At 39.1% G+C, this 23990-nt stretch overlaps 1 long non-coding RNA gene across 4 annotated transcripts in view; it reads right to left on the reverse strand.

Annotated features, from left to right (window-relative positions):
- LOC132686018 (uncharacterized) overlaps positions 1-23990 on the reverse strand; it is a 147210-nt gene that overhangs the window by 113132 nt on the left and 10088 nt on the right. For 3 of the 4 annotated variants that reach the window (XR_013553234.2, XR_013553235.2, XR_013553233.2), the window contains one exon: positions 16199-16278. This is a non-coding gene — a long non-coding RNA (uncharacterized LOC132686018). Of the gene's footprint in view, positions 1-16198; positions 16279-21111; positions 21814-23990 lie in introns of those variants that run through there. The other variant, XR_013553236.2, reaches the window with a different exon arrangement.

The raw sequence follows: 23990 nt of genomic DNA on the forward strand, positions 1-23990 counted from the left end.
AAAGCTCAGGACTAAATTCTACCAAGTGAACTGGCATTGTTGCTGAGGAAATAAAATACCTAAGAAAAATGAAGTTGGTTCTCAAATTTGGTTTCTCTCACTGAAGCAATTCCAGATAGTGTTTTTTAACGTACAGAGCTTTCACTGCCATCAAGACTCTCGGGGTCTTGGGGCCCCTGGGTGGCTCAGTCAGTTAAGTGTTTGACTTTAGCTCAGGTCATGATCTCATGGTTCGTGGGTTCGAGCCCCATGTCGGGCTCTGTGCTGACAGCTCAGAGGCTGGAGCCTGCTTCAGATTCTGTGTCTCCCTCTCTCTCTGCCCCTTCCCTGCTGGCACTCTGTCTCTCTCTCTCTCAAAAAAAAAAATTGACATTAAAAAAAAATTAAGACTCTCGGGTTCTTAAATTCCTGTCAACATTTTTCAATTTGCAGAGATAGCAAAGTGCCCTCAGAGCACTTTGACCCAGACCATGACTCAGAGACATAGTCGCCATCATCACATCTTGTGACACCGGACTGGTTTGTTTGGTTTGTCTGGTTTGTCAAAGTCTGGTTTGTCAAAATGCAGTCTTAGATGGACTTTGCTAACCCATGACAGATAGCAATATTTTAATGTCCATTAACAGCTTCCTGAAGTTTAGAAAAAACCTCTTATTTCACTCACAGGAGAAGCTCCACAAGACAAAACAAACAAACAAACAAACAAATGACTACAGGATAAAAGAAGACATCCATAGAATTTGGCCTGAGCAAACTGTAACTACAGGGACTTGCTTAGCAATAGTCTCTAGATCAGGGTTAGACAAGGAAACCAGAAGAATGGGGAGCACCAATGTGTGAGCTGCATATTGTCCAGGGAGGTATGAGATGCTTATCCAAAGTCTGGACAAGGTAGATCAAGTAAATTAATTGGCTCCAGAAGTAATTCAATGAGGATCCATAGAATGCTGTAAGCAGGATCAAATATTACTTCTGGAGGCTATATGGAGTGCAGACCATAGGCTTTGGACTCAGACACATCTGGGTTCAAATTCTGCCTACACCACTTCCTAGCTGACCGACCTTGCAAAAGTTACTTGACCTCTCTGAATCTCAATTTCTTCATCTGGAAAGTGGAAATAACACTGACCACTATCCTAGCAGGCTGCTACTGGCTTAGGGAGGCACATAAGTGTGAATGCTTAACAGTCTCTGGATCACAGCAAGAAATTGAAAAAAGAAATTGAGGAGATCAGAGATGTAACCAAAAAATTTTACAAAAGATTATGTAGACTTGGGGCACCTGGGTAGCTCAGTCGGTTAACCGTCCGGCTTTGGTCAGGTCATGATCTCACAGTTCATGGGTTCAATCCCCACATCAGGCTCTGTGCTGACAGCTCAGAGCCTGCTTCAGAACCTCTGTCCTCCCACCCTCTCAAAAATAAGTAAACATTAAAAAAAAAAAAAAAAGATTATGTGGACTAAACAGAAAGGAGCAACGTCCTATCATTGCAAGTGAGAGGGCATGACAAGTTCAGAAGCTCCATTTAAATCTTCTCGTGTTCTAAGTAAAATGCTGATTACTAGTACCATATAAGCCAAATTCAGGACTAGAATAAAAGGTAGATTTCACTAATAATAGGAGATGATTTATTATAAGTAAAGGATACCTAGATATATTTTCATGATATAATTGAGAAGTTTACCACCTAAAGAGGACAAAGAGAGCTAAAAGCACAATAGTTATCAGAATATTACTTGCTAGTAATTACTGATAGTTTGAAGATGTCCCCTAAGAATTCCTTCCTTTGTCCAGATAAGTGAGAAATGACACAATAGCATTCCTCTGAAATTGTTGCCCATTTTGTACTAAAACCATTTGTTCAAGAGCTAAAAAACTCGATTACAATTTTGAGGTATACATAAAACAAGTTCATATTTTTATCCTCAAAGAGGCTAAAAACAATCCTGTGCTTCAAAAACATAGCTTGATATTTGGGGAACATAGCTATTTCCATTTATCAGGGCAGGCTGCTATAATCTTGCATGTCCAGAGAGGGGTAATACAACCGAAGTGTGGAACATACATAGTTTGGATAAAATGTGTTCCATGTTTAACATCTTTAGTATCTAAAAACAAGTAAAGAACAACAAAAGAAGATTTTTAAAAAATCTACAGAAAAAGTTTGATATAATCTTTGTGGCTGGTGAAGAAACTCAGAAAGCAGAAAACAAGTGGACCTATCCATCCCTCCCACCTCCCTTACCCATCTTGGTCTTCCCCTTTAGCAGGCACGGCCTAAAATAATTTTCAGAGAAACATGAGATTTTTCTTTATCAAAGAGGGGCAGAGGTTATAAAAAGGTTGAGAAACACCTTTAGAAACCCACCAGCTGGAGAACTATTTAAACATCACTAGGGACAACATACTCTCCCCGTGAGGCATGCTACAGGAAGGAGATGAATTGAAGCCTTTAATCTCCTCTGTGGTAAATGAAGCCCCCAAAATCAGATTATAAACATTGGGATACGAGCTCACATGGTTCCACCAAAGATTTTATTGCAGTGGCTGTGTCCGACCTTTGCTGTTATGTGTTCTCTTAGGAATATATTTAAGTCAGAGGAACAAGATCCTGGAATGAGGATTCACTTCTTTACACACTGCTAATCCTATACTCCTTTGAAAAGGAAAATGGAAACATAAATATTACTTTTACAAATGTCAATTCTGAATGGATTTAACATATTGCTTTTGAAAACGACCTTTCATTTCAGTGAGACTTACACTGATAAACACAATTTTTCTGTAAGAGCAAAGTCCTTCTTGCTCACACCAAGAGTCTGATTGCCCTCTGCCATGAAGCATTTGACTTCAGTACCTTCCATCCGTTGAGTTCTCCGTTCGCCATGTTCTTAACCCTATTTCTTCAATGTGGCTCCTCGTTAAGGTTAGATTTCTGAGTTGAAATAATATTTTACACAAAAGAAAAAAAATCACCTCTTTTTGGGTAGTGATGAGCAGTTAAAGATGATTTGCACAGCTCTGAACAACCATAGTTACAGCAAGTTCTGGTATCGGACCCGCTGCTGAATTTCTGAATGTTTCAGGGAAGTTTGTTATTAATGACAGTTCGTGGTTAGAGTACATATTTATAGTGTTAAAATTATCAGCTGATACTTGAGCTTACATTAACAGAACAACAGCAGTGTTCACATTATGAAGTGAATGAGCACACTAGGGATGACCGAATTGTGCCAATGCTAGGTTGTGGGTGACGTCAAGTGGGTTATGACACCTTGGGTCTTGCTCAGGGCCCGGGAGATAATGTAGTTAGAATAAGGCCAAGGGGACAGGAAATAAAGAGCTCAGATTGCAGAGATCCGTGGAGATGGTCTGTAGAGTTGTGTAAGAGAAATGCCTAAGCCGCCCGATAAACGTGTTCCATCTCCCCGCATGAAGGGTGCTTAAAGACAGTGTTTACCAGCTGAACCCACAGAGCGGGGCTGCCATGCAGATAAAGAGCTGGACAAGACAGCTGAGCTCATCAGGGAAGGACTGAAATAAGGTTATAAAATTAGTCTTGAAAAACAAAGCTTTTGGATCATCTGTAGCAGCTGGGTCGATCCTCCCCCTCATACCCAGATGGGCAACTCCAAACTCTTTTGCTGTGTGCAGATGTTTTATCCCAGTGGACAGCCTTTGGACTAGACAACAACCGCATAAAGTGGGCTTAACTCCTGAGATGCTTCAGTGGGCAGTGGGTCCCCGCCATCAAACTCAGAAGACCTCTTTGAAAACCAACTGTCTAACTGTGGGCAATTTGAAGAAGCCATTGCATTTATAAGACTGACCTCTGGATATTTTTGTGACTTCATTGCCTCGCAAGCCCAAACAGGTTCATTATGAGCCAATTTTCTAGTGGATGAACAAAGGGAATAGACATCAAGTATTAGATGCCATTGGTGATCGGATACAGAGGAAGGAAGAAATTATGACATGGAGCTATACCACTAGCACTTCTCTTAAATGGAGGATTAATTTCAAAGGACTCACTATGGCTAGTTTGGTGAAGGAAACAAAATCACAGTAGAATCTCCTAAGGCATTAGAATCTCCCAAGACTCAATTATTTGCTTCAGAATAGTGAATTCAGGGAATCAATCTCGGGCTTAATGATAATTTCTACATTTTCTTTGGAACCTAACGAATCATTTCTGGCATTTGAGTCTCCACATAATACAAAAGGGACCTAACAATTTGGAGATGAGAGAAACAAACATTCTGTATATTGGTTTGCTCTCAATTAACACGGGCTGGATAAATTTGACCGTCTTTTCAGGATTTTGGTGCCAACATCTATATCACTGATATGACTAAGACTAATATTCCATTTTCTCAATCCCTTATGATGCCTTGATTTCAAAAATGTAAGTTGTATTTAACATCTGAGTATCCATTATACCCAAGAGACAATAATCGCATATAAACATAAGTTAGCCTCAAAAGGGAGTGGAACTAATCACTGGGGTACAGTTTCTTAACAGCAGATACATATTTGTACAAGGATGGAGGCAAAATTTGGTGCGAATTCTGTGCATTTTTTCCTGGTAGCTTTCATCCGACTAAAAATTGGTCGAGATCATTGTTTTACAGTTTGAGTTATAGATTCTATTTCTATACAGCACCAGTTGCCTATCGCTTCTGAGATAAGGGAGCTTAGAGTTTATTATATTCCAGAGAGACAATACTTGATAGGATTTGAAGTCACCTCTGGTGATTTTAGTTTGAAAAACTGTTTCTATTGGAGGAACTGGCTGCAAATCTGCCAGTAGATGAAGCTGACTTATCGCTTGGAAATTCAGGAGAGGGCAAGGGGAAAGTCTTAGAAAAAATTAAGGGTAAAAGAAAATCTTAAAATATTAAACATCAGTTAAAAAAGTGAAAGCATGAGTAGCAGAGTATAGTTCTTAACATAAACAATTGAAGCGAATTCAAATTCTAAACACACTTAGGACTAAAAATAGTTTTTAAACTACTTTTGCCAATGCCAAACCTCTTAAGACACTAATTGGTCTATTTTAGGCTGAAGATAGACAGACAGATCATGGATTTCAGGTCATCTAAAATTCAAAGTCATAGCCTTATTTTACTAGTAGCTTTTGAATAGAACAGGCAATTTTAGTAGGAGAAATATTTTTGTTTTATTTTGTCTGTTTTTGAGAGAAAGAGAGAGATACAGAGAGACACAGAGAGCCCCAGTAGTGTAAGTTTACAAATGTGAATGATCTGAAATAGTAGGAGCCAATATAAAATAACAATCATCAGAGGGGTGCCAGGGTGGCTCAGTTGGTAAAGCGTCCAACTCTTGATTTTGGCTCAGGTCATGATCTCACAGTTGGTGGGACCGAGCCCTACATCGGGCTCTGCCTTGACAGCACAAAACCTGCTTGAGATTCTCTCTCTCCCTCTCTCTCTGCCCCTCTCCTACTCACACACACACACACACACACACACACACACACACACACGCTCTCTTTCTCTCTCTCAAAAAAAAATATTTAAGTAAAAAAAAAAAAAAGTCATCAGAGCAATAAAGGGAATTTAATGAAGTGAAGTTTGCCTACCTATTTCCAAGCAAGCCAAAAGCCAGAATGCACTGTTTGAAATACCAAATATATCATTGGGAGCCACCAACATTGGAAAGGAAGGACCATCTTGTTGAATAACATAAGCCTAGACCCGTTTACAGTAGACACTTGATAAGTATTTGTTACATGATCGCATGTGAAGATTCCAGAAACTCCGCAGTCTTAGACCAACTAGCACCGGCCTCCCTGCCAGCACAAAACCTATAGCGCTTTTAAGAGTTATGTCTCGGTTCTGAGATGAATCCACAGGACAGAGAGCTCTTAGCAATATTAAAAAGGGACTAATTTTTCAGAGCTGAGTATGAAGGACGTGGTGACATGGAGAACAGAGGGAACAGAGAGGGAGGACTTTATAAATAAAGTATATACATACGTCACGTTTGTTGGAACACCTAGACCAGCTTATAGCTACAACCAGTATCTGACTGGTAAAGGGAGTAGCAGTGTATTCATTCTTATAAAGACCTATAGCCGATCCTATCATACATCAGCAAGGCAAGCCTTCCATGATTTAATAAATGCCTAAATATGGATTTTTCTTACATGTATATGCATGCTTGGTAAGGTGCGACATGCATAAATCAGAATCCAATGCAAAATTCTACTCACAAATGACAGATTTTCAACAGTCTGACCTTAACCTTCAGTTAATAAAAGCACTTTTGTCTTCGAAATACACCTATTCATGATATGCAACTCATTTTATCTTGTTTCCATACGGATGGGACTGGCAATGGGGGAAACAATGACAAATCTGTCTCGACTGGAAGTGTTCTATCAACCCTCCCTCCTCTCCACTCCATCTCCTGCTCCCTGGCCCCCAGCCGTGGGGCCAAGAGAAGGAGCGGCATTAGGAGGCTAATGGGGGTAACTGCTATTGGCCGCATCTTTGCACTTAGGCCCATGTCCGTCCAGCAGTGGAAACAAAGGTCTGCACCCTGCTAGCCAGCGCCATGCTGCTTCTGTCCCTGGCATTCCTTACCGAGGCGACAGAAGGGCAAAACCGTCCATTTCCATTCTGGTCCTCGATCCCCTCCCCCTGCCGAGCCTGGGATAGGCATTAAGTAAGGCTGCCTTTGCGGAGAGCATTTCCCCCACCCCCCCCCGGAACACGCTCTCACAAGCCCCCTTTGTTCCCTGCCCTCCGCCGCACTATATGCTGCAGCAGCAGCCGTCCAGATGTTCTCTATCACAGCCTGAGCCGTGCCAGCAAACTTTGGCACGCATGAAAGTGCGCTGAGTACTGGCCCTCCAGAAATACCTTATCCCCCCTCTGATTTCTGCAAATATTTTTAAATGTTAATGGGTTCCACTCACCCACAACCTAGGGGGAGGTTACAGAACAGGGCTCTGTGTGTCCAGCAAATTAGCAGCCCGAGGATACTGCGTGGCGCCTGGGTTCTGTCCGCCCTTGGGCGTTGGCTAGGGTTCTCCAACCTTGAACTGCGGAGGCCGGCTTGCCAGCGCATAGCTTTCTAGTGACAGAGGTTACATGGGCAGTTGGCAGGAAAGTTACTCCAAGCTACAAAAAAGAAAGGACCCTATCTTACTCTGAAACCTCTGAAAGCAAGAGAGATCCTTTGAGCATCACTGAAATAAGATTTTGAAATGAGTATTTTTCCTCTTACTCATTCTCCAGTTCAATACGTGGGCACAAAACAATCTGATGTGTGCTCTGGTACTTTGGGTGTCAGGCACTGTCTGAAGTACCTTAATGATAGAAAATGCTACATTTTCTCAGTGCAAATTTTAATAAAATGGAAATTTGGATCTTTTATATATAGGTGGGAAAGTGATATGTATTTGGAAAGAGAAGAGAAGACAATATGTTTGTCACAGGAGAGACTTACTCATCTTACTTGCATTGTGACAGCTGTTTTAGGGACCAGCTGGAGGCCTCTAGAAAGCCCTCTATACTCCAAAGATAATTGAAAGCCAAGCTTGAAGAGTCTTTGTTTTTAATCCTGTCCTGATAATCTTGCTGGTCCCTCTGGAGACAAACTGCCTACATGTTATCCACGTCTAGGCCCTTGTCTCTCCATGGCTACAGCTTTCTTGCTTATAAAGTTGCACTGGGCGAGGTGGGGAGCCCACAGGTCCTGTCCCTGCCCACGCTGCGGAGTGGAGGGGCCGGTGCTCAGGTCTTCTGTCTCCCGGATGCAAGCTTCAGAGAATCATACAGGGATCCAAAGACTTCAGAATGTGCCAGGTACGCCATCAGTGTTCCTACTTCAAGTAAAGTTTTGTTCTACCGCTTTCCAGTGAGGAGGAGTAGAGAATGAGGAGAACTTCAGTTTGATCTGACTGCGGAGCAAATGCAGGGTGACACTCCAGAAAACCCTTGAGAATCCTGAGAAGTAAAATCATCTACCAACACATCAGCCGGGGCCCTGAGAAAGGACACCACACCTCACGGCCCACATTCCAGTGATTTTCTATTCTGCTGTCTTCGTTAGCATCTTTTAACTCTTCCCACCCAAGAGGAAGGACTACCCAAGAGGGTAGGACTGTCCTGTGCAACCAAGCAAATGGTTTGAATGTTCATTGCAGGAATTTTCCAAAAGACCCGCCAATTCTTCAATGGGAAGTACTGACCAACAGGCATGCCCTTGGAGTCTTTGAATCCCTTGCCTCAAAATCTTCCCCTTGATCTTTCTACTAATCCTGGACTCTTACCCAATTCCCCACATGGAAAGATCAGATTTAGGCAAAACTTCCAATCCTCAGTACATTCTGACATTACCTTTTCTCCAACCCCTTCTAGACACTGCCAAAGCTCTGTGAAGGGAGGCTTACTCCTGACCACACTAAGCAATAAACTCAGCTCTCTCTTACCAACAGACTACCACTGGGTGATATTTAGGCAGCCTGCTCTGGACACTTTTCTGTTTAACTGTATCCTGAGATGGGACTAACATTTTGAGACTTTGAATTTTATGCTTAAAACTGGGGGGAGGTGGGAGGAATTTTTCAACTATCTATCTTCTTCCTTTCAGAATTATTCTTTTCCATTATTTAAAAGGTTCTGAGACAGGCGCCTGGGTGGCTCAGTCCGTTAAGCATCCGACTTTGGCTCAGGTCATGGTCTCGCGGTTTGTGAGTTCAAGCCCCACATCGGGCTCTGTGCTGACAGCTCGGAGCTTGGACCCTGTGTCTCCTTCTCTCTCTGCCCCTTCCCCACTCATGCTGTTCTTCTCTCTCTCTCTCTCAAAAATAAATAAATAAAATATTTAAAAGGTTCTGAGAAAATTAAAAAACTGAAATTAAGAAGAATTTCCATTATGCATTAATTCTAAAATGAAAGTTAAATAATCTTAAGAAGCAAAAGCTTACTTAATGAGCTCAAAATATAGGCAGGGACCATGTCTTCAATCTCCAAATTTAAGTCACAACAAATTAATTAATTTGGTGCAAACTGAAACACCTCTAAATGTTTACCTCAGTGTCAACTCACTTGGATTTTTCTGATGTGGGAAAACCTAGCACACAGAATTTTATTGTCAGCAGTCCCTGCAAGTGCGGCTTGCTCTGGGTCTATAATGATAAGACTCCAATAAAGGGGCTGTCTGGATAACAGGCAAAAGAGTGTAACCAGGGTAAGAGCACCCATTGAAATTTACTAAACTTATTCTCAACCCACAACCAAAGCACAGTTATAAATGCCTGATACAAGATAGGTGTCTCACCAAAGAATATGATTATAACTACAAAGACACTAAAATCTCCGGACAAGAAGTGCGCTGAGCCAAAAGAAAGAACTAGAGGATAATCACTCCCTATGTACAAATGCCTTTGTTTGAATAAGATAAAATTTTAAAAAAAGGAAGTACAAACCCAGTGGAGATTTTAGGTACAACAGTGTTTTGTTTTAATTTTTTTAACGTTTATTTATTTTGAGAGAGAGACAGAGTGAGAGTGGGGGAGGGGCAGAGAGAGAGGGAGACACGGAATCTGAAGCAGATTCCAGGCTCTGAGCTGTCAGCACAGAGACCGATGTGGGGCTCCAACACATGTACCGTGAGATCATGACCTGAGCTGAGGTCGGACGCTTAATGGACTGAGCCACCCAGGTGCCCCGGTACAACAGTGTTTCTAAAGCTAAGTCAGTAAACTTTAGCGAGGAGCCTGCAAAAACTTTGGCTTTTCTTTAAAAGAGGTCTGCAAGTTTGAGCTTTGAGGACCATTGCTACACATTCTAAATCTTAACTGAAGCCAATATAAAGAAGACAAGACTCCTGGTTCAAGAAGGCAGCTAAATATAATTGTTGATGTGTTCCACCTCCCCCCAATCAGAGAAAGTATAAAAGTCAAAATAAATCCACAGTAAGCCTGCAGTGCCAGAAAGGATATCATCAGTGTCCATGAACAGTGAGAATTTTCTGGCAGATGAAATCAGACTGACTGCAAATTCCAAAAGATACACACACACACACACACACACACACCCCTAATCCTATAAAAATGAAGGAGAGAATCTCCTGAAAATCTGAGTTTACCTAGTTGAATCCTAGATTAAACCCGTGAGTCAGAGACAGCAAGGGCTAGGAGGAATGGGCCCAGAGTGGGCAGGTAATTACAGGCAGCAGAACAGCTGAGCCTGCCTCCACACACACAGCCACTTGCTTTGGTGTTGCCCCAAGGGAAAGCACCGATACTGGTCTCCTGGTTCTGATCCAGGATGGACAGAATGGGCTGTGGGAGAAGTACGTGCCCCCAGCTATCATAAACGCTGGGAGATCTCACAGAAGAACGCGAGTACCTTGTAACCTCCTGCACCCCAGCCTGCCTACGTCATACCTCTCCTTTGCACAACCAACAGAGCCGGGGCTCATGTACTCATTAGCAAGGGACAAGGATCATTCCCCAGGCTGATGGAATTTGTTCTAACAAGCAACTGTGATCAGCCTAGCCTGAGGGGTTTTAACTTGTGCCACATGGACTTCTCTGTCTGATCCTGCCTATGGAGCCCTTCTCAGAATGTTTTGAAATGTTTAATATTAAAAAAAAAAAACTTATAGGATTATAAAGGAAGCCAATTACATTGGAATGAAAGTATCAAAATATTTTTTAAATTATGATATAAAAATATACTCGTTTCTTTATTAAAACATAAAATGAAAAGATCTAGCAAACGCTGCCAAAGTTTTGAAGCAGCGATGATAATAATCCACAACTTACAAACTAATGTGATATAGAAAGTCTGTGATTTCCATCAGGAACAAAGTCACAGATACTGCTAATATGCCTGCAGTTGTTGCCTATATTCATAATTGAAGGAATTGCTAAATTTCAGTTTGAAGCCAGTAAAATAATATCATTTTTCCAATCTAAATGCATGAACATCCTGAATTCTATCCAGGGACTCCTTATTGGTCTGTGGTCCCCAAGCTAAAAATCTCTGATGGTAGACCTTCATCTACAAATATGAACAGGCAACCAAATATCAAGTGCATGAGAAGGTCAACCAAATGTTTTAAAAAGCACAACATTCCATAAAAGCATTAATTCCCGAGGAAGAAAAACATAGAGTATTGGAAAGAATCATTAAAAACCTACAATTAAAAAACTATGGATGGTTTCAAAAGGAAAAGATGTCAAATTAAAAAAAGAAAAAAAAACACCTCAAAATAGGATGCAATGAGAAAGAAGCTGAGTTTGTAGAAATTATCAAGATTATTGAAATATGGGCTGCATTGCAGAATGAATGAGACTTTGGATGAACATAGTGAATTGGAGGGTAAACTGAAAGATTCTATTGGAATTCAGTGAAAAGAACAAAGAGATTAAAAGGATGACAGAAAAGATGAGATATGTACGTCTAAAAGCTCTAGTCTAAAACTCCCATCTAGTAGGAGTTCAAGAAAGAGAAAACAAAAAATAGAAAAAATCAAATAAATAGCAAAAACAAGAACAGCAAAACGAAAATTCTGCCAGATGAACAGTCTCTTCATCCTGAAAGAGCCCATAAACAGTAGTGCAAGAATACCATGAAGACACATTCCACTAAAATATACAAGCTCCAACAAGAAGTAGCACATTGTAATAAACTATGAAAAAGAATATAACCAAGCAGAAAAAAAAATTAAAACAGCACCAGACTTCTTATCTGCAATACTAGATGCTAGAAGACAACACATCAATACTTTAAATTAACAAGGGACAATTAGAATTCACATACAAAACTAAACCATCACTTAAAAACTAGGGCATATAAATGAAATTAAAACCAGGGCAAATAATAACATGCGAAGTCCGAGTTGAACACCTACAACCTTTCTGAAAAAATACAAAATAATTTTTTATAACAAACTAAAAACTGAATTCAAGAAAGAAGATAATGTAAGAAAAAAATTGTAAGCAAAAATAAAACCTGCAGATAAGTTCCAATAGCAACTGATAATTGACTAAAGTTAACTCAGTTGCTAAGAAATTATTCCTAAGGAATCAGGAATCAGAAACACAATGATAGGAGAGAATGCAAATACACCCAATCAATCAAAAGGATTCCAAAAAATCTTAAAATGTAAGTTGATAGCATGGTGTTAAAAAAAACGTGCTAAAGGAGCACCTGGGTGGCTCAGTTGGTTGAGCTTCCAACTTTGGCCCAGGTCATGATCTCAGAGCTCATGGGTTAGAGCTCTACGTCGGGCTCTGTGCTGACAGCTCAGAGCCTGGAGCCTGCTACGGATTCTGTGTCTCCTTGTCTCTCTGCCCCTCCCCTGCTCATGCTCTGTCTCTCTCTGTCTCATAAAAATAAATAAATGTTAAAAAATTTTTTAAATATGCTAATGGATGTATGTGCTCTGGAAGATGGAAGATTTTCATAGGTTCTGATTAATTCTAGATGTTAATAGTAAAGTTGAGATCACTGTTATTATAAATATATAAAAATATTTCTAAATTAGCATAATATGAACACCACATATTATTTTCCCCCTTTGCTTTGGGCCTAAAAGGTTTCAGAGACAAAATTGGGATGAAGCTCTAGAAAGTATAAGACTTTGAAACCTGGTTTTTGTGTACTATTCTCATTCTTGATTCCATTTTTCTTATCTTTATGTTCCTTTAATTTGGATTTCCTTACTTCTTTAAAAAATTTATTTGCACATGTGTATATATGTACGTATTCGAATTTATATGTGTGTATATACATGTTTAAGGTGACATATATGTATCTGGCCTAGATAGAAAAAATATACATTTATAGTTTGATAGATGATTTAATTAACTAAAGGCAAGGGTATAGTTTAGCTACATTACTATTTAATCGCCATCTTATTAATGTAATCCAGAGATCATCCAGCCCAGAACTGTCCTAACCTTAAAATGGTTTTCAAACTGCCTACTCTTTTGAATACCAATGATAGCTTCACTGTACCTCTTAGCCACATGTTGAAAGAACCTTAGGTCAATTAAATTACATAAAAGAAGAACCTTAAACATTCAAAGCTCAGCTAAGGACAGTAATGAGTACGTTTCTTTAACACAAAACCAAACCAAACCAATACTTGAGGCATAAGAGTGCATTGATTCTTGTATGGAACCAGAAAAGATCCAAAATAGCTTAAGTAAGGTTGAAAAAGAAAACCAAAGCTGGAGGCATCACAATCCTGGACTTTAAGATGTATTACAAAGCTGTAATTGTCAAGATAGTATGATACTGGTACAAAAACAGACACACAGATCAATGGAACAGAACAGAGAACCCAGAGATGGACTCACAAACATATGGCCAACTAATCTTTGACAAAGCAGGAAAGAACATCCAATGGAAAAAAGATAGTCTCTTCAACAAATGGTGTTGAGAAAACTGGACAGCGACATGCAGAATGAACCTGGACCACTTTCTTACACCATACACAAAAAATAAATTCAAAATGGATGAAAGACTTAAATGTAAGACAGGAAGCCATCAAAATCCTAGAGGAGAGAACAGGCAACAACCTCTTTGACCTCAGTCGTAGCAACTTCTTACCTGACATGTCTCTGGAGGCAAGGGAAACAAAAGCAAAAATGAACTATTGAGACCTCATCAAGATAAAAAGCTGCACGGTGAAGGAAACAATCAGCAAAACTAAAAGGCAACCAGTGGCATGGGAGAAGATATTTGCAAACGACATATCAGATAAAAGCCTGGTATCCAAGATCTATAAAGAACTTATTAAACTCAACACTCAAAAAACAAATAATCCAGGGAAGAAATGGGCAAAAGACATGAATAGACACTTTTTCAAAGAAGACATCCAAATGGCTAGTTAACAGATACATGAAAAGATGCTCAACATCACTCATCATCAGGGAATTACAAATTAAAACAACAATGAATACCACCTCACACCTGTCAGAATGGCTAAAATTAACAACTCAGGCAACAACAGATGTTGGTGAGGATGTGGAGAAAGAAGAACTCTTTTGCACTGCTGGTGGGAATGCAAACTGGTACGGCTACTCTGGAGAACAATATCAAGGTTCCTCAAAGAATTAAAAATAGAACTACCCTGTGACCCACCAATTGCACTACTAGGTATTTATCTAAAGGATACAAGAGTGCTGCTTCAAAGGGGTACATGCACCCTCAATGCTTATAGCAACACTATTGACAATAGTCAAAGTCTGGAAAGAGCCCAAATGTCCTTTGACAGATGAATGGATAAAGAAGATGTGGTATATGTATATACATACATACATACATACATACAATGGAATGTTACTCGGTGATCAAAAAAAGAACGAAATCTTGCCGTTTGCAACAACGTGGATGGAACTAGAGGGTATTATGCTAAGCGAAATAAGTCAGTCAGAGAAAGACAAATATATGATTTCACTCATATGTGGAATTTAAGAAATACAACAGATGAACATGGGGAAGGGAAGAAAAAATAAGATAAAAATAGAGGGAGACAATCCATAAGAGACTCTTAAATACAGAGAACCAACTGAGTGAGGGCTGCTGGTGGGGTGTTGGGTGGGGGGGGATGGGCTAAATGGGTGATGGGTATTAAGGAGGGCACTAGTTGGGATGAGCACTGAGTGTTATATGTAAGTGATGAATCACTAAATTCTATTCCTGCAATCATTATTACACTGTATGTTAACCAACTTGGATTTAAATAAATTTTTTAAAAAAGTGCATTGATTAAAAGCCCAAACCTTTGAGGCAGACTGCCTGGGTTAATCCCAATTACTAGGCGTGGCAAGTTGGGTAAGTTATTGAAACTCTTTGTTCTTCAGTTTCCTCATCTGTAAAATGTAGGGAAGTGGGGTGAGTAATAAGAAGGTTGTAAGGATTCAGTAAGATAATGTGTGAGAATCTCTTAGAGTAGAGACTACTGGGGTTAACATTAGCTATAATTATTTTAATATTTTCCTGGAAAACATTTTTCCCAGGACCATATTAACATTCTGTAATACAAATGATGATTGCTTTGAAAAATCCAGCTCAAAGCTCACTCAGAGCAAAACAGATTCTTTATGAACCACAAGTAACATAAATAAAAAGTGACTTCTTCAACTTTTTCTCTTTCCGTTCATTTTGTCAGACCACATATCTACTAGCCACTAACGTTTAGAACAGGAATTTTCTTAAAATGCTCCATCTGAAAAATGACGAAGTCCTGTTGAAAACTTCCCAGGTGGTTTATGCTCACAGTAACCATACTAGTCCATCTTACCCAGTTAAACCAATTTTCCCGTTAATTTAGGCTTTTATAACTGATGACTTCCATACTGCATGCTATAGCAAATATTCAGTGGTTTGCTGCAGCAGGCTCGCATCGATTAGTAAAAGGTGATTTACACAACTCTTACCTCCACATTTTATATTTGCACTATTAGGAATCATCAAATCAAAGTGGTTATTGGCTTTTTTTTTTTTTCCTGGAGAGCATTTGGATAAAGGTCACCAGTTCATCACCGCCTCTTGTCCAAAAGAACCAGCTTTGTAAAGTCCCAGAGTTAAGAGTACACTCAGGATCTTTTACAAGGCAGCTTTTATAATGCAAAGAGTAGGTAGGTATAAGACATCCTGATTTATATATATAAAAGAGATATAGCGTAAAAACAAAAAAAGAAAAAACCAAAGGGTTTCTATCTGGAATATCATTTTCATGAATATAACTTTCTATTCTGGTTTAAAAATCTTTTCAGACACAACAGTAACTATTGTGGTAATGATGTAGTTTGATTCCACATACTAAATTAACTTGGAAATATTGATACATGATGTAAGTGCTCTTCGAAATTCAGTCTGTTTTATTCAAAGAAGTTTAAATTCAGAATATTTTATTTTGTTCTGGAAATTTTATAAAGGGATTTTGCCAAAAGCATTAAATATTTGATTCTACTTGTTAAGATTTGCAGGAACTGCTTTAAATTTATTATAAAAAATAACAGCAACAGCAACACATTTTCCCCTTTCATTAAGGTAGTGAAAAAACGAACTTTAAGAGCTTTTCCATAAAAATGCTCTAAAATATTCCATTAAAATTAAAAGGCAACTGCCATTTCACACGTGGTCAGATTTAACTATTCAAAGCTATTTTAGGTATATCAGCCCCCAAAGACTAAAGTACCTGAGAGTCCAGCTGTGTTCAAAGATCTCCAGAACGCAGCCTCCAAAGCTGGATAGGCCTGATACAAAGGGTTGTTAGACCTGAAAAGGAAAGGATAATTCTGGATTCCATATAGTATTTTATCTCCTAAAAGCCCATACTTGATTAGAGGTTTCTTTTTTTTTTTTTTTTTAAGTTTATCTATTTATTTTCAGAGAGAGGGAAAGCATGAGTGGTGGTGGAGAAGAGAGAGAGAGAGAGAGAAAGAGAGAGAGAGAGAGAGAGAGAGAGAGAGAGAGAATCCCATGCAGGCTCCACACTGTCAGCACAGAGCCTGACACGGGGCTCAAACCCACGAACTGTGAGATCATGACCTGAAACAAAGTCGGCCTCAACTGACTGAGCCACCCAGGCGCCCCTTGATTAGAAGTTTCTTAAGGAAATAATCATCCTGCAATGGTCAAGGGGAAATCTAGAATAGAGCAAGCTTAGAACAAAAGCCCAATCCAACATTGAGAGCGTGTGACCACACCACCCCCACCCCCGCCTGTGTCAAAATTGATGAATTGGGAATCTTAATAGCAAGCAGTCTTCCAGGGTTGTGAGAAATAATGGCATTTCAGTTGAAATCTTAAGCTCCTGTGATTATAAAAAGTATCTTTAAAATGCTACAATAATATGAATATTTGTCGTTAAATATTATACTCCTCCTGGTAGGGTTCTCCTTGCCCAGTTGTGTTTTATAGCAATATTTATGCATTTGAAATATGGTTCAAACATTGGTTTGCCACAGAGGTATGTAGTTTCCTGCGTGAGTAACTTATTTATGTATTTCTTAGGGTGGTCCATTACACATATGTTTAATTAGCCTGAGAAGCAGATTGTTAAATACTTGTTTAAATGTCCCAAATATCAAGAAATAAGAGTACCCTATATTTTTCAGGAATTTATTATTGACTTTTGCACTTAAACCTTAACAACCTTTCACCAGTATCCTTGTTAGGGTCTCCCAGAACCCCAACAAACTTTGACATAACTTACTTTTACCTTAATACCAGATGCTTATGTCTTTGGAATTTCATTTTTTGGTATAAATGAAAGTTGTCCCAAAAAGTGAACTAATGACTACAAGATACAAAAAATATGGACACAAATGATACAGAAAGTACATTTAAAGGCCAAGAGACTTGTCAGTGTTAACATCTTACTCCCGGAACCGGTGTTAGAAACAGGATTTGGGGGTGAGAGTGTTTTTGTTTAGTTTGTTTAATGTTAAATGAAAAATACAGGCCTTGAGGCCATCCATACTTGGGGTAAAATTCTGACTCTTCCATTTACTCATTTATTTGACCAAGAACATCACTCCTCTTCAAGTGACTTAGATTTCATCAGATTTCCTTCCAATTCTATCAAAAAATGAGAAAACAAGAATAACGAACACCCTTTTAATGATCTTATTTACACAGATATGGCATGAATACTGAGAAAAGCTAGACCAGCAGCAACTTTCAGTTTTGGCCTTGCCTTTCCTCAAAACATCCCCATTAAGGACCTCTGGACACTTTGCTCAGAATCATTTCTTATTGTCAAGTATGGCTATACTATTATTTAAAGTGAAGGATTTTCTCAGCTTCCCACACACCCCCAGTACTTGCTCTGTAGGCCACTGGCTTGCCTTCCACCTGAATCAAGGAAGGGGCAATTTCCAGTCTACTCGCCTGTGCGTTTACTGTGAGCTTAACTCTGTTTGTTGGAAAGCCGCCATTACATTTACGAGAGCCTAAGGGATATTGGGTGGCTGTCATCTTTCTCTGCCTCCCTCTCACCACACCAAATGCCCTGGCAAGGTTGCTGCACCTGGACACTGCGTTCCCTGCAGAGCACCTTGTTACCCAAATTATCGAATATTTGGACCGAGTTCAGAGAAGAGTTACTAAAAGGATTAAGTGACTGAGGGGACCAATTTATAAGGAACTCAGAAATGTTTGGTTAAGTGGTAATTACCTTAAGAAGGTGGGGTGGCTCTGACATTAAGTTTGAATTTCAAGCCATACTTAGCCACAAGGCCTCTTTTTAGGCCTCCACTTTCATAAATACTCTGAAGAAGGGGCAGAATCTCCCTCTTGCTCGGCCCTCTGACCACTGCACAGGCTGCTTGGGTGGTATTCACACTCCAGTGCAGTGACTTATACATACAGGCATAGCAGGCAACATTACAAAGCAGAGAGCTCATTTACAAAGGCCAAAGGATGGGGCGCCTGGGTGCCTCAGTCGGTTGAGTGTCTGACTTCTGCTCAGGTCATGATCTCATGGTTCATGGGTTCGAGCCCCAAGTCGGGCTCTGTGCTAACCACATGGCACCTGCTTGGGATTCCCTGTCTCTCTCTCCCTCTCTCTCTGCTCCTCCCTGACTCACACTTTCTAAGTAATAAATAATTAAAAAAAAAAAAAAAAAAAAAAAAAAGGCGGCCAAAGGATGCTTAAAGGAAAGTCTTCTCAGGAATCATAAAGAACAGGCCTCAGCTGTGAAGGGCTGGTCCCTCCATCCCATTTAAGCACTGACTTATCCACACCCCATTGCCAATCTCTGCTTGATGGGTGGTACCATTTAATAAGGGCCGCTGAGCCCAAGTGTGCAAGTCTGTATAAAATACACTGCTTGGAATTCCTTTAAGAATGACAGTTCCCACTTGGCCAAAGAGGAAAACCTAACACCTGTAACAGTTAAGGAGGCTGAAAGAGATAATTCCTCATAGCAGCATTCCCCAAAATGTTTTCCAGGTGATCTTACTGTGTGTTACACACATTTAAAAAGAAAAGAGCTAAAAAGTGGAATAAATGAGGTCAAACTGTGTGTTTGTGTGTGATGTGTGTGTGTTTAAACAGTAATATCTCTCAGAGGCATTTGTATGCTGAAGTCTATTGTGTCCCACTAAGAGGGGTGGTGTATATACTATTTCCCAAATTCAGATTGGGCTTGGAATGCTTCTTAAGTATGGATTCTTTGTGTTCACAGCCATCTCCACAATGCCTTCTATAATACTGCCCTCAGTAAACAAATAATGAAATGTATGGACCAGCCTAGGCTAGAACATGGGTTCTAAATCTAATCCACTCCTCTTTCTGCCACATTGATATTCTACTTACTCTTCACTTACAAGAATCTTTTCATCGTCTATCAATGAAATGAAATTTGTTAAGTAGAAGCGATGACTTGAAGCTACTAAAGGTCAAGCTTAAGGGCCTTCCACTTGCTTGAGGCTTCCAAGCGTGTTACTTATTTTTTTTTAAGGAAGCCCCACAACACTGTATAGTCTCCATGTCCTGCAAACCCTGCTGCTACCATTGAGGATGAAAATGGCCCGATGGGTTTTCACCAAATGTACAAGTTGTGATTGAGACCGTCTAACTAAAATTACTAATGCATGACAGACTAAAATGCACTTTGGATTACTCTGGGGTCACCTTTGAGAGAGAGGTATTTGTCTTCCTGTGACGCTAAAATGTACGTCTAAATGAGAACTAAACCTAGATCCATTCTTTCTGTAATCTTCATAATTACATTAACTTCAACCATTCACTTCTTAGCATTCCTGTTAAGACATTTGTCACATCTACTATTTTTTTAACTTGTTTTATTTTTTATTTTTTTTAATTTACATCCAAATGAGTTAGCATACAGTGCAACAATGATTTCAGGAGTAGATGCCTTAGTGCCCCTTACCTAATTAGCCCATCCACCCTCCCACAACCCCTCCTATAACCCTGTTTGTTCTCCATATTTATGAGTCTCTTCTGTTTTGTCCCCCTCCCTGTTTTTATATTATTTTTGTTTCCCTCCCCTTATGTTCATCTGTTTTGTCTCTTAAAGTCCTCATATGAGTGAAGTCATATGATTTTTGTCTTTCTCTGACTAATTTCACTTAGCATAATACCCTCCAGTTCCATCCACGTAGTTGCAAATGGCAAGACTGCATTCTTTTTGGTGACTAATACTCCATTGTATATTATATATACCACATCTTCTTTATCCATTCATCCATCGATGGACATTTGGGCTCTTTCCATACTTTGGCTATTGTTGATAGTGCTGCTATAAACATTGGGGTGCATGTTTCCCTTCGAAACAGCATACCTGTATCCCTTGGGTAAATACCTACTAGTGCAATTGCTGGGTCGTAGGGTAGTTCTATTTTTAGTTTTTTGAGGAACTTCCATACTGTTTTCCAGACTGGCTGCACCAGCTTGCATTCCCAACATCTCCTATTTTTTTAAATAAGTACCTTACCCTAGTCTTCCTTCCACTCTCCCCACCTCTCGGTATTTTAAGACAATGAATAACCACTCTGAAATCATCACGTTGTAAATATTACCACAGCTCAAATTCCTTCTGACGACCATCTGAAGTTTTGCATCAATTTTTCCCGTGAGTGGGGACTGACATATTTAAGCTTGAATCTACAGTACTATAATTTGGTATTCTACTTCAATTCTTTAAAAGCTTCATTTATATTGATTTTGTCTTTTGGAATTTCCTGTAGGCTGCCTCAGATAAAATAATTTCCAGCCTGATCTTCATCTTGTCTGATCTCTGGTTTGACACTACGCCTTCAAAATCACATCTTATTACTTAATCCAAAGCAAACTCTTTATTAAGAATATTCAATCAGTAACATTAACAGACCGGCCTTGGTAATTCATTTTCACCATGATTGATAAACCAATGTTTAAACTTTGACTATTGATACTCAAAGCTTTGCAAATTTATTACCGACTATTCATAATTTAACAAGATATGCCAACAACCACACACACAAATCACTATCCAACCACTCTGTCTTAAACCAAATCCAGGCTTTACTCTCTCATTTTTTAAGTAAACTTATAGCACAAATTATAAAACTAAGACTGAGTGTAAAAGCCAAACATTTTACCTTCCTGTGTTTCCTTCCCACATCTTCCTGAGTTGGTGACTATGAAAATATGCTAAGCCCAAAATAGCAGTTGTATTCTGCCAGGTTGGCCTCAGTCATTTCCAAGCCAAAGGGGAATTGACAGACACCCCCTTTACAAGTCTGGTGTTTGTAAATATCCAATGAAATGACTTCATTCAGTCAATTATTTCTGGAGAAAGCTGGCAGAATAACGTAGTAATTAAACTGAGGACTGATGGAAACTGTTAAACAGGAGAGTTATTTTGCACAGCAATTCACGTTAATGCTTTTAATGGATTTTCATTTTCAAAAAATGCTTGAAATACTAGGGCAATTAAAAGGAATTGCCTCTTCACTGAGAAACATGTTTAAAATTCCAGTGAAGATAGCATATGGAAAAGAAGGAGAAACTCAGTTTTCCAGTATCATTTTAGAGTCGGTATGATTTAAGTATGATGAATTGTGAAATTAAAACACAACTGTATTCAGATGTAAGTAGAAAAGGTGTCCTAAAGCCAGAACATATACACTCAAGCCTCAATTGCCTTTGTGCTAGGTATTCACTTCAGAATGAATATGCTCTCTGCAGTATATGTTTGCCCTGTCCAGTTTCCCTTTGGTTCCTCCAACTGGCCACCAGCATACCTTGATTCATCCAACCAGTCATTCATTTAGGCAACAATATTGAGCCACCACTTGAGGCACTGTCCTAGTTACTTGTTATGTAGCAAAACTACGTTCCCATATACCTCTCCTACCTGCCCAATGATTGTGTACTTGGAGACAGACAAAAATTTTAATACAAAGTAATAAATTGGAATCCAAAAGCTGATGGAAAGAGCTCCGAATACTTCCCAAAGGAAAATGCAAGCTGTTAAATTAGTTACAGCACTTCATTTTTTAATTAAATTTTTAATTTTAATTCCAGTACAGTTAACTTATAGCATTATATTAGTTTCAGGTGTACAATATAGTGATTCAACAATTCTATATATTACTCAGTGCTCACCATAAGTGTACTCCTTAATCCCCATCACCTATTTCCCCCAATCCCCCCCTCCCCTCTGATAACCATTAATTTGTTCTCTATAGCTAAGAGTCTATTTCTTGGTTTGTCTTTCTTATTTTATTCCTTTGCTCATTTGTTTTGTTTCTTAAATTCCACATAAGTGAAATCATATGGTATTTCTTTCTCTAACTTATTTCGCTTAGCATTATACTCTCTAGCTCCATCCACGTTGTTGAAATGGCAAGATTTCATTCTTTTTTATGGCTGAATGATATTCCAGTGTGTGTGTGTGTGTGTGTGTGTGTGTGTGTGTGTGTATACTGGAATCTTCTTATCCATTCACACATTGATGGATACTTGGGCTACTTCCATAATTTGGCTATTGTAAATAATGCTGGCATAAACACAGGGATGCATGGATCCCTCTGAATTAATGTTTTTGTATTTTTTTGGTAAATACCAAGTAGTATGATTACTGGGTTGTAGGGTAGTTCAATTTTTAACTTTGGGGAGAATTTCCATACTGTTTTCCACAGTGGCTACACCGGCTCACATCCCCACCAACAGTGCATGAGGGTTCCTTCTTCTCCACATCCTTGCGAACTCTTGTTTCTTATGTTTTTGATTTTAGCCATTCTGACAGGTGTGAGATGATCTCACTGTAGTTTCGATTTGCATTTCTCTGATGAGTGATGTTGAGCATCTTCTCAAGTGTCTGTTGGCCACCTGGATGTTTTCTTTGGAGAAATATCTGTTCATATCTTCTGCCTATTTTTTAATTGGATTTTTTGTGTTGTGGGGGTATTGAGTTTATCAGTTCTGTATATATTTCAAATAATAACCCTTTATCGAATATGTCATTTGCAAATATCTTTTCCCATTCAGTAGGTCGCTTTTCGGTTTTGTTCATTGTTTCCTTCGCTGTGCAGAAGGTTTTTACGTTGATGTAGTCCCAAAAGTTTTTGTTTTTATTTCCGTTGCCTCGGGAGACATATCTAGAAAAATGTTACTACAGCCAATGTCAAAGGGTCACACTTCGTTTTTAAAAGACTCTAGCACACAAATAACCACCATCTTTACTAGTACCTGATGCCTTAGATGCAAAGTCTAAAAAAAGGGAAACTTTTAGATCATCTGTAACAATCTAAAGAATAGACTAAAAACAGGATGGACTAAATGGGTAAGGGACATTAAGGAATCTACTCCTGAAACCATTGTTGCACTATATGCTAACTAATTTGGATGTAAATTTAAAAAATAATAATAATAAACAAAAGAAAAAAAAAGAATAGACTAAAAGAAGTTGGCAAAAATCAAGACCAACTTAGAGAAACCAAGCCAGAAAAGTACAAGGTAGAGTAAACTGGAAGAGTCAGTAACTAAAAAGTTTTTGTTACACTTCAGAAATATTACTTATTTCTCTTTTGTCAGATTTCGTGATATTTAATTTACTAAAGATTCTTCTGTATGAGGAAGCATACTCCTTTGAAACTACAAATAACATGGGGGTGTGGGGTTAAGGATTACCAGTCATTCACATTCTACTTATATGAGCTACATAAGAATTTAATGAAATATTCGGCACAGCTATTTTTTTAAAATTTTTTAATGTTTACTTATTTTTAAGAGAGAGAGAGAGAGAGAGACCGAACACAAGCAGTGGAGGGTCAGAAAGAGAGGGAGACACAGAATCCAAAGCAGCCTCAGGCTCCGCCCTGCCAGCAAAGAGCCCGGCGTGGGACTCGAACTCACAAATTGCGAGATCATGACCTGAGCCAAAGTCAGACGCTTAAATGATTGAGCCGCCCAGGTGCCCCTCGGCACAGTTGTTTGTAAACTGAGGAATGCTATAAAATCAGAATGGCAGGAG

Source organism: Panthera onca, chromosome F1, assembly GCF_046562875.1.
Source record: "Panthera onca isolate mPanOnc1 chromosome F1, mPanOnc1 haplotype 2, whole genome shotgun sequence".
In the NCBI taxonomy this organism is placed as follows: Eukaryota; Metazoa; Chordata; class Mammalia; order Carnivora; family Felidae; genus Panthera; species Panthera onca.